The sequence below is a fragment of the Lithobates pipiens genome, unplaced genomic scaffold (assembly GCF_037356315.1).
Source record: "Lithobates pipiens isolate NorthernLeopardFrog02 unplaced genomic scaffold, aLitPip1_a1.2 Scaffold_8, whole genome shotgun sequence".
NCBI lineage: Eukaryota > Metazoa > Chordata > Amphibia > Anura > Ranidae > Lithobates > Lithobates pipiens.
The window spans coordinates 28,172,622-28,189,117 of record NW_027507903.1 but is presented as its reverse complement, the minus strand read 5'-3'; positions in this window follow the sequence as shown (position 1 = coordinate 28,189,117).

The window sequence follows — 16,496 nt, the reverse complement described above, 5'->3', positions numbered from 1 at the left end:
GAACCCTCTACATAGTTTAAGGTTAAACCTCTTTTCTTCTCATTTTAATGAGTGCCCACTTGTTTTGTCTCTCCCTTCTGCGAAAAAGTTTTATCCCTATTGTGGGGTCACCAGTACGGTATTTGTAAATTGAAATCATATCCCCTCTCAAACGTCTCTTCTCCAGAGAGAATAAGTTCAGTGCTCGCAACCTTTCCTCATAACTAATATCCTCCAGACCCTTTATTAGCTTTGTTGCCCTTCTTTGTACTCGCTCCATTTCCAGTACATCCTTCCTGAGGACTGGTGCCCAGAACTGGACAGCATACTCCAGGTACGGCCGGACCAGAGTCTTGTAGAGCGGGAGAAATATAATTTTATCTCTGTACATTGTTCTTGTACATGTGAGTGGGTGCAACGTGGTTCGGTGGCAGAAAACACTCAGGGGCCAGTAGCAAAAAACAGAACTGTATTGAAAATGAAGTTTAGCAATACACAACAATCCCAGCGGGAAGGCACCAGACTGGGAACACTCACGTGTTGCAGCAGAGATGGAAAGAAGGTCTCTGATGTGCCAACAGTGTCTGTCTCGCAGGGTGAACTGCGACCTGGCAGGTCTTCCAGGAGGATGGTGTGTCCTGCATTTTCCCTACTCATTTGGAACTTCTCCCTGATGGTAAGCACTGTCCCTGACAGACAGGTGACCTGTTCCACTCGCAAAATGTGCGCCAAACCTGGGAGCCTGGGTCTCTGCTTGATCCAAGATGGCCACTAGAGTCACATAGGGCACCAGCATCCAATCGGATAGCTGCCACTTGTGACCCAAGAAACCATGGAGGAATTAAGTTCCTTTTGGCTTCCTCTCCCTCTGCAATGCTGTTGCGGTTGAGCACCACCTGAAGTGGAGAAAGCAGAATACACTTGCCTACACACAAGTTGGTCAGCATAGGTGTTATGAGGGGTGAGAAAGCATTTTAAAGATTAGTCAGGTTTTAGCTGGAATTCTACTTGCACTCTTCTCCTTTGTGGTATCTTCTTTATCAAAAAACAAGCGAATCCTCTGTGTCAACAAGGAGCAGTGGTGGCTGGTGTTTTTTTTTTCTGGGGGGAGGCAACAACCACCCATTTCTCCGAGCAGCACCCACCCCCCAGTTGTTTTCCGGTCGGTCCGGCACTTACCCCATTGTGGCGAGTGGCAGGCAGTGTGGAGCAGCGGCTCTGCTCCGAGTGTCCTCTCCTCCATGGCGGCTTCCAGCTCCTCCCCTCCTCCTCCTATGCATCCAATAGGATCACCTGGCCTTTCAGCCAATCAGGTGACCGGTGTCAAAAGACGCTTCCTGATTGGCTGGGAGGAGGATCAGTGCTACAACAGCAAATATCGATTCGCTGTTAAAGAAGAGAAAGGGTAAAGGGCCACAGGGCCCTAATTCGGACTTTACAGGCAAGATGGACAATGATATAGCACAAAAATATATTTTATTAACAATAAGTCATATCAAACTGGTAAAGTAAAAAAGAATTGAAAACATACGATAGGCATATGATAGTAATGAGTATCTAGTATAAACAAGAAAGTTGGCACCAAATAAATGGCAGTGAGCCCCTGTGCATCAACACGTTTCGCTGTTTTGCTTCGTCAGGACTTGGCGGTAGTTGGAAGGAACAGGTCTCACTATCAAAGATAAAATAAATCCATCAGACATTAAATTACAATAACATATGATAAGAAACTTTCAAACATTGCTATATCAAGAGTACATACACAGATCAGATACAAATCGATTCGCTGTTGTAACACGCCTGGGTGGGCTCAGAGTGCACTCTCTGCAACCCAACCCCTCCCTATATTGAAGCCTATTAGAGCCTCTGGCTCTAATCGGTGTTTTAAAATACTAGCCCCTCCGCATTGGAATCCAGGCGCCTGTGTCCTGAAAGGTGGCCGGATGCATGGATAGTGGAGGTGGTGATGGACGGGGGGGGCGGCGCCTGTGCACCCCTAATGAACAGGACACCCCCCCCTGCCAAGGAGTAATCTTCAGTTTACCTGGAGATGCAAGTTCACATCGCCACCAGCCAGAACAAATCTCAGATAGGTGCGCTGCTGGTGACTGCTTATAGTGGTTGGACGGATATAAGTGTAGCGGGGATATAATTGTGTATTAATGCAATTAATGTGAAGTACAATGTAAATCTATGGACAATGTTATTCACTAGTATTGGATGCCATCTAGGGACCAAAACTGGAAATGGACTTTAGCTATTTTCCTTTTCTATGGTGTTGGAAAGATAACAGGAAGTGACTGTTTACTTTGGTCATTTGACCTCATCTACCCAGGAGTCTGTGTGACCTACCCATGAACACTTTGATATGCAGTGCATGCTGGGTAGGGTATAAAAGGGACTGCAGTGGCCATATTTTGGTCTCTTGGAACCACGTTGCCTGCTTGTGCGGAACTGTGTGTAAGGTTCTCGGACGCATCGGTAGATAGTCACCGCGGAGTGCAAACCGGACTGTTTGCTGGGGGACTTGACGGAGCCAAGAGCTGGTGACAGACGGGGATCGGAGCAGCGGAGAGCCGGATCCCTTTGGTGGAGTGACATGGAGTATCTGGCCTAGTCAGCGGAAGTAAGCTGCAGTTGTAGGACTCAAGACATCACTCAGAGCTCTGATCCGATTGGTGAGCGGGTTGAGGCCCACTGTTTAATCTATTACACATACTTAGACTTACTCATAGGCCTTGCTGGGACCTGTTGTTCCACGGAAGTTCAACTGAGCAACTGACACTTAATAGGCTTGAGGCCCATTTCACTTTAGTACCTAAGTGTGACTACAAGTTTCTGGAGTTACACCTGGAGTGTTCTAAGTTAACTTTCTCTACTTACCCCTTTGGATTACAATTATTTGAGGAACTATTTAAGCTAGCGAAGAAAGAAGATAAAGGAAGAAATGCATTAAGTGAGGCCTCATGTAGACTTTAAATAAGGGGAGCTCCCAGGTCTAGATGGTAACATACTTGCATGTTATTTATTGTATTTGCCTGTTGACTTATGTTGTGCTGACGTTCTACGTTGGAACAACAGTGCAAACTCTGTAACCACCTATTTGCTATATTTTCAGTAAAAGTATTCCTGTTTAAGAGTACATGTGTGTGTTTTACTGTCTTTCCCCACCAGGTGGAGCCAGAGGATCCTGAGGGATAGACACAGGTACATTATACTGTTTACACTGTACTGTATTATTATTGCACCACAGCTGTGCCAAGGGGACAGAGTCATTCAGAAGGGGGGTTTCTCAGTAAAGTGTAGGCCCAATTCAAATCAGCAGCTCCTTCGGGGGTCAGTGCTACATAAGTGTAGAGATGGAATGGCTTGCCAAAAGTCTAAAGAGTCAGTAGCAAACTAGACATGTGCAAAAGGAAAAAAATTTGTTTAGTTTAGTTTCGTTTTAATTCATTAATTAATTAATTTCGTTTAGTTATATTCGTTAAATTCGTTTTCAGATTTCGTTTCATTTTCTACCGAATTCAAAAAATCAGTCGCATTCGAAAATATTTCAACCAAATTCGAAAATATTTCTACCGAATTCAAAATGATTTCAACATGATTCAAAATTATTTCAACCGCATTCGAAACTATTTCAACCGCATTCGAAAATATTTTGCGACCTGACTTTAGAGCCATGTATCTCGGGGTCACTTGGTGCTAGAAACGCCAAATGTATACTCACTACTTTACATTGTAGCAAAGTGTAATTTCTTCAGTGTTGTCACATGAAAAGATATTTACAAAAATGTGAGGGGTGTACTCACTTTTGTGAGGTACTGTATATCCTGGGAACGTAAATCAATGGTGGAAGCCTAAAGTATTTACCCAGCCTAGGGCCCTGCTTGACTTTAATCTGACTCTAATCTAACACAAGAAGTCATACAATGGACCTATAAAATGACTATTAATGCACAAGGGCACAGGTTTTATGGTACTGAATGATTTTCTGCAACTGTCAGCTATTATGATGTCATAAGTAAATATTTTATCCCAGATTTAACTTCACATTACCAAGAAAAACTCTAAAAATCCAATTTACAATGTTGTGTTATCCTTCATCCTGCTTACTTTCAATTAACTGTCGAGTCTTTAATCACTAACCATTAACAATCTTACTACATAACTTCAGGCTAATAAAGGGGATGCAGTTCAAGCAAATTTATTTGCCTCTGACTTTTATAGAGATAGAGGACATCACAAAAAAAACCCTCAGGCTTGTTTAGATTAACTTCTATTATGCAGCAGCTACATTTTTACAGAGTAACTTTTGTTTTTTTCTCATTTTGTTGACAGAAAGGTAATCTGCAGAAAATCTGAATTAGCCAGAGTATAGGGATTTGCTTAGCAATGAGAGTTCTCCAAGGTAAAATGTAAAATTTCTCAATGACAATGTGAAGCAGGATTCCCCATCTTTCACCATAGCTATCCAACGAACATTTTATTCTGTGTTGTAATAATTGTATTTATATCCAAGGGGCAATGCCATCAACATTATTTTATTATAATTTTAGAAGGACATCAATACCGTTTATTATTATACAGGATTTATATAGCGCCAACAGTTTGTGCAACACTTTACAACAAAAGGACAGACAATACAGTTCTATTTAAGGTTAGTTTGGCCAAGCCTTGGTAGCTTGTAAGAGGGTGTTGGGTACTAGCATTTTACCATTGGTCTTTTTGCCAAGTGGTGTCGGGCAGGTACTTTAAAGCTTTGTCCTGGTAGCTGTTTCTTTTGTAAAACAATGTCAATAATTTGGTCAGGTGACTGCCACTTTAATGTTGGCACTAAGGGGCTAATATGTCCTCTGTTATGGATTCCCAGTACCATTTTGGGTCTGATTGAACACAAAGTTCCCGATAGATTTTGGCAGCCATCTTTGTGTGCAAAAGTGCCATAAATAGCATGATCTGCATCATGATAGACCCTTAAGTGGGAAGTGGAGTTAGGGGCAGAGCCCTGTTCTGTCTAAGAAAATATAGGTGTTCCATCAAGGCAGAGAATAGGGCACCTCCAGGTACATGAAGAGTAGGTTCTTCTTTCTGCTGTGGTCTCCCATCTTGGGAAACCATAAGGTCTGAAAAACAGCATGTACATGTGCCATATATAGCATAATCTGGGTCACAATGGGCCCTTAAGTGGGAAGTGTAGCTAGGGACAGAGCCCTGTTCTGTGTAAGGAAAGATGAGTGTTCCAACAGGAATGGGCTGAGAATAGGGTGCTTTCACGTGCCTGAAGAGTAGGTTCTTCTTCTTCCTGCTGTGATCCCCCATTTTGGAAAACCATAAGGTCTGGAAAATAGCATGTACATGTGACACAAATAACATGATCTGGGTCACAATGGGCCCTAAAGTGGGAAGTGGAGTTAGAGACAGAGCCCTGTTTTGTCTAACGAATGATAGGTGTTCCAACAGGAACAAGCTGAGAATAGGGTCCCTCCAGGTGCATGACGAGAAGGTTATTCTTCCTGTTGTGGTCTCCCATCTTGGGAAAATGTAAAGCCTGGACAATAGTGTGCAAACGTGCTACAAATAGCATGATCTGCGTCATAATGGGCCCTTACGTGGTAAGTGGTGTTAGGGACAGAGCCCCATGCTGTTTAAGAAAAGGTAGGTGTTCCACAAGGAATGGGCTGAGGATAGGGTGCTTCCAGCTGCATGAAGAGAAGGTTCTTCTTCCTGCTGTGTTCTCCCTATTTTGGGAAACCGTAAGGTCTGGAAAATATTGTGCAAATGTGACATAAATAGCATGATCTGGGTCATAATGTGCCCTTAAGTGGCAAGTGGAGTTAGGGACAGAGCCCTGTTCTGTCTGAAGAAATATACACTAGGTGCGCCACCAGGAACAAGCTGAGGATAGGGTGCTTCTGGGTGCATAAAAGGATGGTTCCTCTTCCTGCTGTGTTCTCCCATCTTGGGAAACCATAAGGTCTGGAAAATAGTGTGCAGACATTTCATAAATAGCATGATATGGGTCATGATGGGCCCCATCTGGGAAGTGAAGTTAACTGAAGTGTCTAAGGAGAGATAGATGCGCCACCGGGAACCAGCTGAGGATAGGGTGCTTCTGAGAGCATGAAGAGTAGGTTCTTTTTTCTGCTGTGGTCTCCTATCTTGTAAAATTAAGGTCTGGAAAATAGTTTGAAGATATGCCATAAATAGTAGGATCTGGGTCATAATGAACCCTTAAGTGGGAAGTGGCATTAGGGACAGAGTATTGTTCTATCTGAGGAAAGCTGGGTGCTCTACCGGGAATAGGCTGAAGTTGGAGTTCTTTGGGGTGCAATTATATTAGCAATCAACAGAAGGACAAACTTCTTAACACAAAATCTATGGTGCAGACACACATCAAAGTCCCAAACCCAGGTCTTACTCACAATATGCTATAAGCTGTCTGCCACCCAGTTTCCAGAGTTAGTTTGTCGCAGATCAACTGCGGTGCTGATCTGTGTCTTATCTTTTACTGCTGTAGGTTGGCTGATTCCTGTGGTTCCACATGCTTGTGTTCAGCTCTTGCTGCACTCAGCATCTATGGGTGTTGCCGGCTTCACCTGCTACCTTTTATATCCTTCCTTCCTGCTACTTCCTGTCCAGGCTCCCATGTGCTTCTCTATTTAAATTCCTCTCAGACCAATTTCTGGTTGCTTGAGCAACACTTGTTCCTGAGCACCCTGCGTGTAACCTGTTTTACCTGACCCCTTGTGAACTGATCTCTTGTGTACCGAATTAGGCTAGTTCTCCTGATTACATTGTCTGCTGCTTGCCCTGACCTTGGCTCGCTATCCGGTTCTCTGTTGCTTCACCCATGTCTGACAGTTTCTTCTGGTACTCTCCTCTGCGAGCAGAGTGAACCTGGGGGTCGTGACCTAGGGTCAGCACGCAGCTAAGCCCAAACTCTCGTGAGGGGGTCCCTGGCAGAATACCAGCTGGCCCTTAGATTCCACGCCCTGGGGGATCCCGTGTCACCTGCTCGCCTGTGGGCTCACACCAGTAGCACCATTACATAGTTCCTCTGTGAGGGAGATAAAAGAACGCTCTCCAGACCAGGACTCCAAGACTGTGCACTTTATCAAAAATTCTTTAGCAATTTTCTCTATGCCCTCAGCCCAGCACCTTCTGAGGCCCAAAGAGCAACTCCAGTCACATATAGTTATATAGTCAGGTTGAAAAAAGACACAGTCCATCAAGTCAAACTAGCTACCTAGAGGGGCAGCAGACCCAGGAGAACAGGAACCCCCTAGCAGAGGAAGAACAGTCTGACCAGGCCTCCCCAAACATATATGACCTCCTCATATACCTTCTGGACCCCCCCTCCAGGGATTGGCTGAGGCATTATACATTTTCATCACTGAATACTTGATCCTCTCTGCCCTATATTCTGGAAGCTTCTCAAAAGAAGGAGGTAGGAAAAATCAAACACCCAGCTTAGACAGCCTTGACCAGACAGACACAATAGATCACTGCTCCACTGACAACAGTGAAGCCATCAACTGAATTTAGACTTACAACCTAACTAGAACAGGGTGCTTCTACATATGGTTCAGAGACAAAGGCTGGTCTGTTTTACTTGAGGAAAGAGAGAGTGTGAGTCTACAGTGTATTGGTGAACTGGGAAATTATTACAAGTTAGCCATTTAGGTTATGAAGTGAGGAGTAATAAGAAGGAGGCGAAGCCAGCTTGGGAGAGGGAACTGTGGTGGATGTTCCATAGGTAGGGGTAGCCTGGCATTTGGCATACCCTACTGAGCGGCTGGGTCCCTATCCTAAAGCCCACTTGGTTACAGAACCCTCCTTGGGACTGGGCCTGGTACCATAGCATGTGAGGCCTTAAGAGACTCAGCACTCAATCTATAAAAATGCCTTTGTGGTCGGTGCCCATACAGGTGTCACTGGGAAGTGCAAAGGTCATTATCCTTTTGTAAGTGGGGCCCTGGTTAAGTAGTTTGGCTTCCAGCCATTAGCCTACATGAGTAACAGTAAAAAAAAACAATAGCATGCAGTTCCCCAATGCTAACAAAGTGACTGGGACATAAAGCCTAAGGGAAGCACTTTCTGTTTGTCTTAAATATTAAAGTGAAGGCCGGTAACCAACCCAACATTTGTATGTGCTACAATTATTTTCCACAGTTTTCTACATTTTCTTCTTACTGAAAGAGGTTCTTGTTTTTTTGTGTTGCATCTATCTCCTGGTAATGCCCCTGAGCGCTTACAAGCTTCTGTAGCCTTAACCCACCTAATGGTTTCCTAAATCTCTTAAATTGCCTAGAGGTTTTGTCAACACACATTAAAAAGATTATTTTCATTCAAGTATACCTCTTGAATTAAATTTTTGAGCTATATTATAAATTGCTGTTACATCAAACCCAACCAGCTTAATTTTACTTGGCTCTGACCATGAACTCTCCCAGTTCATATAATACTCTTACCTGTGCTTTCAGGGCTTCAGGAGCTTTATATAGGAATCAAATGTGGCATGTAGGCTCATTGGGGTGTCTGCTGTTGATATTAAGGAAAACGTAAAAAAATTACCAGAAGCTTGCTTTAACACATAGATATAGAAGAAAAGTAAAAGTCTAGAGTCCCCTTTCTGGAAGAAATAGCTATGTTTAATGGTCCATATATTGCTGGTCTGGATAGCTGGGAGGTTCCATGAGTAGAGAACTTCTAAAGGGCCTAATGGGCATGCAGCACACACTATTAACAGGACATGGATGAGATGTTTTTTTTTTTATATAGTAAAAAGGCTGCACAGAGAAGAAGTTGAGAGCAGGGATGAAGATAAGTATTTTAGTGTGTGGGCTTCCCTGAGTGTGGATATGCTTAAAAGACAACTTCGCTAAAAGTATAGTTGTCTTTTATCTGTTGTAGCATATTTTTTTCAAGGCAATGCTTCCAGGACTCAGTCACTTGCCTGTTCTTTCCATTTAGTGCTTTCTTTTACCACTTTTTAAAAAGAAAGTGTTACAGACACAGATAGTTTCCTGCACATGGGGTTTTTCAGCATTCTTCTTAAATAAAAATAATAATAAATAATAAAGTAAAAGTAATATGCAGAACTTCAACCTCCAGGCTAACTTGATCCACTCAGGAGGTCATTCATCTACTTCCACACAGATTATCACACATCTCTAGTGTGTGCACACTTCCTGATCTCTTGCAGCCACATAGACTCCCTAAGGAGAAAGGAGCCCTGAACTATTGAAAATCCCCAAGTCATAAGAGCTCCTCATACTTGCTCAACCAGTGAGCTTACTGCTGATAAAATATGGACCTAGTATTGAAGTTTTCACTTCTTCCAAATCATTACGAAGCCTCTGAGCTCCAGGACCCATACCAGCACTTACTAGTATCAGACAACACTGAACAACCAGTTTCTTCTGCATCAAACATGCATTCTGGAACCCCATAACCTGTGTGGTTCAGGCCCCTGAGTGCCAGTTAACTCTTTCTCTCAATATGGAAACCCTGGCTGGATTATCAGGTGGTCTCTCTCTTTACTACATGGTTGATCCAACTATGATCCAGGGGCCCACCAATTTTCCTTCTGCCTCCCAGTTTTCGGGAATAAGCCAATGTCCCCTGTGCCAAGGTTCCCTTACCCTCCCCTTCTTTCTGTTCCTCTGCAGGTCTTTTCCTCCTCTGTTTCTCAGTCTCTTCCCCACCTCTCTTTCCTTGTTCACAAACCACTGTCTTTACTAAAAACCATGGACGTTAGCTTGTTGACTATCTACTGATGCCCACGATCTATGGCTGTAAACTATGGGACAATGCTACACGACCCCTCACATTTTATGTTTAACTCAGTCTCCATGCTGATCTGGAAAAATCTTCATCTTAACCTGTGCATCTATATGACCTATGCAACCTCTGCGTGGATATGTTAAATTCGTTTTTCATTTGAAGCTTTATTTGATTTACTCTGTATGCATTAAAACTAACTTCTGCATATCACATGCTGTTTCAATAAAGTTTTTTTAGTAAAAGAAAATATGGCATGATAGCCCACCCATGAGATATCTGCTCTGGGCTCACCTATGTTTTAAAATGACCCTGGCAACATCTCAGAATTCCAAGGTGAGTGAAACTAGACCTCAGGAAGCATTACAGGAGATCACGCTAGAAACAATTTGCCAGGCAGTCGATTCAACAGTCTTCACCTACAGACCACTTGTGGGCAGTCTGAAAATGTAAGGCATGGCTTATATTACTTTCACCATATTAAATTAAAACAACCTATACACTTTCTTTGTTTGTTTCCATGCACTCAATGAAAATCTTTGGAGAACTGTTTGTGATTCACCAGAAATGGGTGTGCAGCCCAGGCCACATCTAACTCCATGCTCCTGGACCAAAGAGCAGATTTAGAACTTGCAATGAAGGAGATTATACTAATTAGGGATGAGCCGAACACCCCCCGGTTCGGTTCGCACCAGAACTTTCGAACGGACCCCAAATTCGTACGAACTTTAGAACCCCATTGAAGTCTATGGGACTTGAACGTCCGAAGTTAAAAGTGCTAATTTTAACGGCTAATATGCAAGATACTGTCCTAAAAAGGGTTTGGGGACCTGGCTCCTGCCCCAGGGGACATGGGTCAATGCCTAAAATGTTTTTAAAAATGGCCGTTTTGGCGGGAGCACTGATTTTAATGACGATTAAAGTGAAAAAAAAAAGTGAAATATTCTTTTAAATATGGTGCCTGGGGGGTGTCTGTAGTATGCCTGTGAAGTACCACGTGTTTCCCGTGTTTAGAACAGTCCCTACACAAAATGACATTAAACGGAAATAACATCATTTAAAACTGCTTGCGGTTTTAATGTTATATCTGGTTCCTGCAATATGGTTGAAAATCATTGAGAAAAATGGCATGGGTAGCCCTCCCTGCCCATTACCAGCCCCTTTGGGTCTTGTACGCATATTAAGGGGAATCCCGTACCCATATTAAAAAAAGGAAATGCGTGTGGCCCCCAGGCCCTATATACTCAGAACAGCAGTATACAGGCGGTGCAAACAAGACAGGGACTGTGTAGGTTTGTTGTGTTAAGTTGAATCTGTTTGTAATTTTCAACTGGTACATTTTTAAAGTGTAGCTCCAGTCAAAAAAACTATTTTTAAGCTTTTTGGAAAACATAGGGAAGGGTTATCACCCATGTATAATTTGTTTTGTCGTCCATCTTTTTTCATCTCACTTGCTGTTGTCTCCTTCCGTTTGGAAGTAGGAGATGTTTGTAAGTTGGATGTTTGAAAGTAGGGGCCTGCCCTATATGCTCTGCAGAAATGGCGGAACAAGGTGTTGGTTTTGCCACAACATTGTAAGCCCTGAAAGTGACTCTTGGTGGGCGCTGGAGCGCCCTGCTGTGAACGATTATATCAAGAATTGTAATTACATGCCATTGTTGAACAGTGGTAGAAAAATTGACCTTTGGTGGTTGTGGTGCTGGTGCCACAACACTATAAGTCGTCACAGTTACTCTGGGTGGGCACAGGAACGGGCCCTCCTGTGAAATATTATATCAAGAATTTTAATTACATGTCCCTGTTAAACAGGGGCAGAAAAATTGGGCCTTAGGCACTGGTGCTGGTGCCACGACACTGCAACCTCTCCCATATACTCTAGTTTTATTGCAGGAATTAGCCCTGCTCCAAAGCATTGCATCAAAAATTGTAATTAAACGCCCCTGTTAAACAGGGGCAGAAAAATTGGGCCTTAGGCACTGGTGCTGGTGCCACCACACTGCAACCTCTCCCATATACTCTAGTTTTATTGCAGGAATTAGCCCTGCTGCAAAGCATTGCATCAAAAATTGTAATTAAACGCCCCTGTTAAACAGGGGCAGAAAAATTGGGCCTTAGGCACTGGTGCCACCACACTGCAACCTCTCCCATATACTCTAGTTTTATTGCAGGAATTAGCCCTACTGCAAAGCATTGCATCAAAAATTGTAATTAAACGCCCCTGTTAAACAGGGGTAGGGATGAGCTTCGTGTTCGAGTCGAACGTACGTTCGACTCGAACATTGGCTGTTCGGCCTTTCGGCGAATTCCGAACGTTTGGGCCGTTCGCGTCAAAATTCGAGTGACGCGCGCGCGGACCACAATGCACTGCGGTGGCGCAGTGCATTGCTGCCCCATGATTGGCCAAGCATGCACTGTGACCCCGCATGCTTGGCCAATCGCAGCGCCGGCAGCGAGGAGAGCCATGATTGGCCACAGGCATCCTGCCTGTGGCCAATCATAGCTCAGGCTGTGTAGTGCACGCCCCACACTATATAAGGCCGCCTTTGAGGCGGCTTCATGTAGTGTGTTACTTAGCATCTGAAGCAGTGGGTGTTCTGTGTACCTTCAACACAGTACACACCAATCGTTTTTGGCTGATTTCCTATCTTGCTGCTGTGTAGTGGTTGTTGTCTGTGCCCTGACTGCAGTATACACCACTATATTCACCTCACCTATATAGCTAGTGATCTAGCTTTAACCACTTAACAACTGCCCATTGCCGATTAATGGCTTCAGGGGGGTTGTTTAACTCTGAGAGGCCGTTAATTAACGGCCTCCCAGAATTCTGCTCTCGCGTGCCCCGAGGTGTGCGCACTCGAGAGCATCCGTGACCGCCGGGTCGCATCACGGATCACGGTAAACGGCCGCTCATAGCGACCGTTTACCACGTGATTGCTCCGTCAAATGACGGAGTGATCACTTGGAAACAAACCGGCGTCATGTTATGACGCCTGTTCCTCCCTCCCCTCTCTGTACCGATCGGTACAGCGGAGGGGAAAGAGATCGGTGTCAGCAGCGATGTGGGCTGCATCTGCAGTGCCCACATCGCTGCTCACCGAATTTAACCCCTCAATTCCCTGCCAATACTCTGCAATACCAGTGCATACTCTGCAGTACCCTGCCATTACTCTGCAGTACCCCGCCATTACTCTGCAGTGCAGTACCCTGCCATTACTCTGCAGTGCAGTACCCTGCCATTACTCTGCAGTACCCCCCATTACTCTGCAGTAACCCCCATTACTCTGCAGTACCCCCCAATACTCTGCAGTACCCGCCATTACTCTGCAGTACCCGCCATTACTCTGCAGTACCCCCAATACTCTGCAGTACCCTGCCATTACTCTGCAGTGCAGTACCCTGCCATTACTCTGCAGTAACCCCCATTACTCTGCAGTAACCCCCATTACTCTGCAGTACCCCCCAATACTCTGCAGTACCCGCCATTACTCTGCAGTACCCGCCATTACTCTGCAGTACCCCCAATACTCTGCAGTACCCTGCCATTACTCTGCAGTGCAGTACCCTGCCATTACTCTGCAGTACCCCCCATTACTCTGCAGTAACCCCCATTACTCTGCAGTACCCCCCAATACTCTGCAGTACCCGCCATTACTCTGCAGTACCCGCCATTACTCTGCAGTACCCCCAATACTCTGCAGTACCCTGCCTTTACTCTGCAGTGCAGTACCCTGCCATTACTCTGCAGTACCCCCCATTACTCTGCAGTAACCCCCATTACTCTGCAGTACCCCCCAATACTCTGCAGTACCCGCCATTACTCTGCAGTACCCGCCATTACTCTGCAGTACCCCCAATACTCTGCAGTACCCTGCCATTACTCTGCAGTGCAGTACCCTGCCATTACTCTGCAGTACCCCCCATTACTCTGCAGTAACCCCCATTACTCTGCAGTACCCCCCAATACTCTGCAGTACCCGCCGTTACTCTGCAGTACCCGCCATTACTCTGCAGTACCCCCAATACTCTGCAGTACCCTGCCATTACTCTGCAGTACCCCCCAATACTCTGCAGTACCCTGCTATTACTCTGTAGTACCCCGCCAATACCCCGCCAATACTCTGTAATACCCTGCCATAAATTGCCATACCCAGCCATACTCAGAGATACCCAGCCATACTCGGTGATACCCTGAAATACCCAGCCATAGACGCCCCCCCCACCCCTCACCGCCCTCCGGTGCTTCTACCAACTCGCCAGTACGATCAAAGCCAGAATCTTTTTTTTATTTTTTATTTCAGGCTTCCCAGCCTAGAGGTGAGATGTGGGGTCATATTGACCCCCCAGATTTCACTGTAAAGAGGACCTGTCACCCCATATTCCTATTACAAGGGATGTTTACATTTCTTGTAATAGGAATAAAAGTGATCAAAAATATATTTTTGGGGAAAAAAATGTCAAACTAACATAAATAAAGTAAAATGAACAATAAAAAAATAAAATAAAAATTAAAGCTCCCATGTCCCCATGTGCTCGCATGTGCCACACATGTGAGGTATCGCCGAGAATGTTAGAGCGAGAGCAATAATTCTAGTCCTAGACCTCCTCTGCAACTCAAAACATGTAACCAGTAAAAAAAAAATTAAAGCGTCGCCTATGGGGATTTTTTAAGTAGCGACGTTTGGCGCCATTCCACGGGCATGTGCAATTTTGAAGAGTGACATGTTTGATATCTATTTACTCAGCATAACTTCATCTTTCACTTTATGCAAACATTGGGCTAACAAGTGGTTAATAATAGAGCTTGCAGTCAGTAGTGTTAGGAGATAGTGCGTGCTGTCTGCGTGCTCTGTACCCAGTACATACCGCTATAATATAGGGCAGGCCCCTACTTTCAAACATCCAACTTACAAACATCTCCTACTTGCAAACGCAAGGAGACAGCAGCAAGTGAGATGAAAAAAGATGGACGACAAAACAAATTATACAGGGGTGATAACCCTTCCCTATGTTTTCCAAAAAGCTTAAAGATAGTTTTTTTGACTGGAGCTACACTTTAAAAATGTACCGGTTGAAAATGACAAACAGATTCAACTTAACACAACAAACCTACACAGTCCTTGTCTTGTTTGCACCGCCTGTATACTGCTGTTCTGAGTATATAGGGCCTGGGGGCCACACGCATTTCCTTTTTTTAATATGGGTACGGGGTTCCCCTTAATATGCGTACAAGACCCAAATAGGCTGGTAATGGGCAGGGAGGGCTACCCATGCCATGTTTCTCAATGATTTTCAACCATATTGCAGGAACCAGATATAACATTAAAACCGCAAGCAGTTTTAAATGGTGTTATTTCCGTTTAATGTCATTTTGTGCAGGGACTGTTCTAAACACGGGAAACACGTGGCACTTCACAGGCATACTACAGACACCCCCCAGGCACCATATTTAAAGGAATATTTCACTTTTTTTTTCACTTTAATCGTCATTAAAATCAGTGCTCCCGCCAAAATGGCAGTTTTTAAAACTTTTTTTTGCAGTGACCCATGTCCCCTGAGGCAGGAGGCAGGTCCCCAAACCCTTTTTAGGACAGTATCTTGCATATTAGCCGTTAAAATTAGCACTTTCCAATTCGAACGTTCGAGTCCCATAGACTTCAATGGGGTTCTAACGTTCGTACCGAACGCGGGGGTCGTTCGCAAGTTCTGGTGCGAACCGAACCGGGGGGTGTTCGGCTCATCCCTAAACAGGGGCAGAAAAATTGGGCTGATGGCATCACCCAGAACCAGAAATGTTCCTCCAACATATCAGCGGAGGAGGAAGAGGATAGACAATCAACATAACAGGACAGTCACTCAGCATCAGCATAGGCAGTCTTGAAGGGATGTGATATTTCAAAAAAAAGTATTCGGTTACATCAGCTTCAGGTGCTTGGTAGCTGTGGGTGATCCAAGACTGATTCATCTTGATGAAGGTCAGTCGATCAACTGATTCGGTGGACAGGCGCACCCTGTGATCGGTAACAAAGCCACCAGCAGCACTGAAGGTGTGTTCCGAAAGAACGCTGGATGCAGGACAGGCCAGTAGCTCAATTGCATACTGTGCAAGCTCTGGCCAGTGATCCATCCTCAAAACCCAGTAAGCCAGAGGATTTTCGGTGGGAAAGGGGTCCAAGTCTGACCTTGCCCCTAGGTATTCCTGCACCATGTAAATCAGACGCTGGCGATGGTTGCTGGAACCGATCATACCTTGGGGCTGCGGACTAAAAAATTGTCTGAAAGCATCAGTCAGATGGCCACCTTCTCCACCGCTCCTTCTGACCGATGCCTCAGCAACACGTTGTCCAGGACCAGGAGTTTGTAACCTCCCAGTCTCTGGGAACGCGTTGCACAGACCTTTCTGCAAGGCCTCCCGGAGATGTCTCATCCTCTGCTCCCTCTGCGATGGCAAGATAAGGTCGGCAACCTTACCCTTGTACCAAGGATCAAGGAGAGTGGCCAGCCAGTAATGGTCCCTCTCCTTGATCCGAAGAATACGAGGATCCTTCCGCAGGCTTTGCAGGATCAGGGAGGCCATGCAGCGTAGGTTAGCTGAGGCATTCAGTCCGGAGTCCTCTGGGTCACTAAGGACAACATGATCCGCAGCTACCTCCTCCCTGCCACGTACAATTCCACGTGTTTCTTGGGACTGTAAATCATCCCTACAAGACTGCTGCTGCTGCTGATGCTGAGTGCCA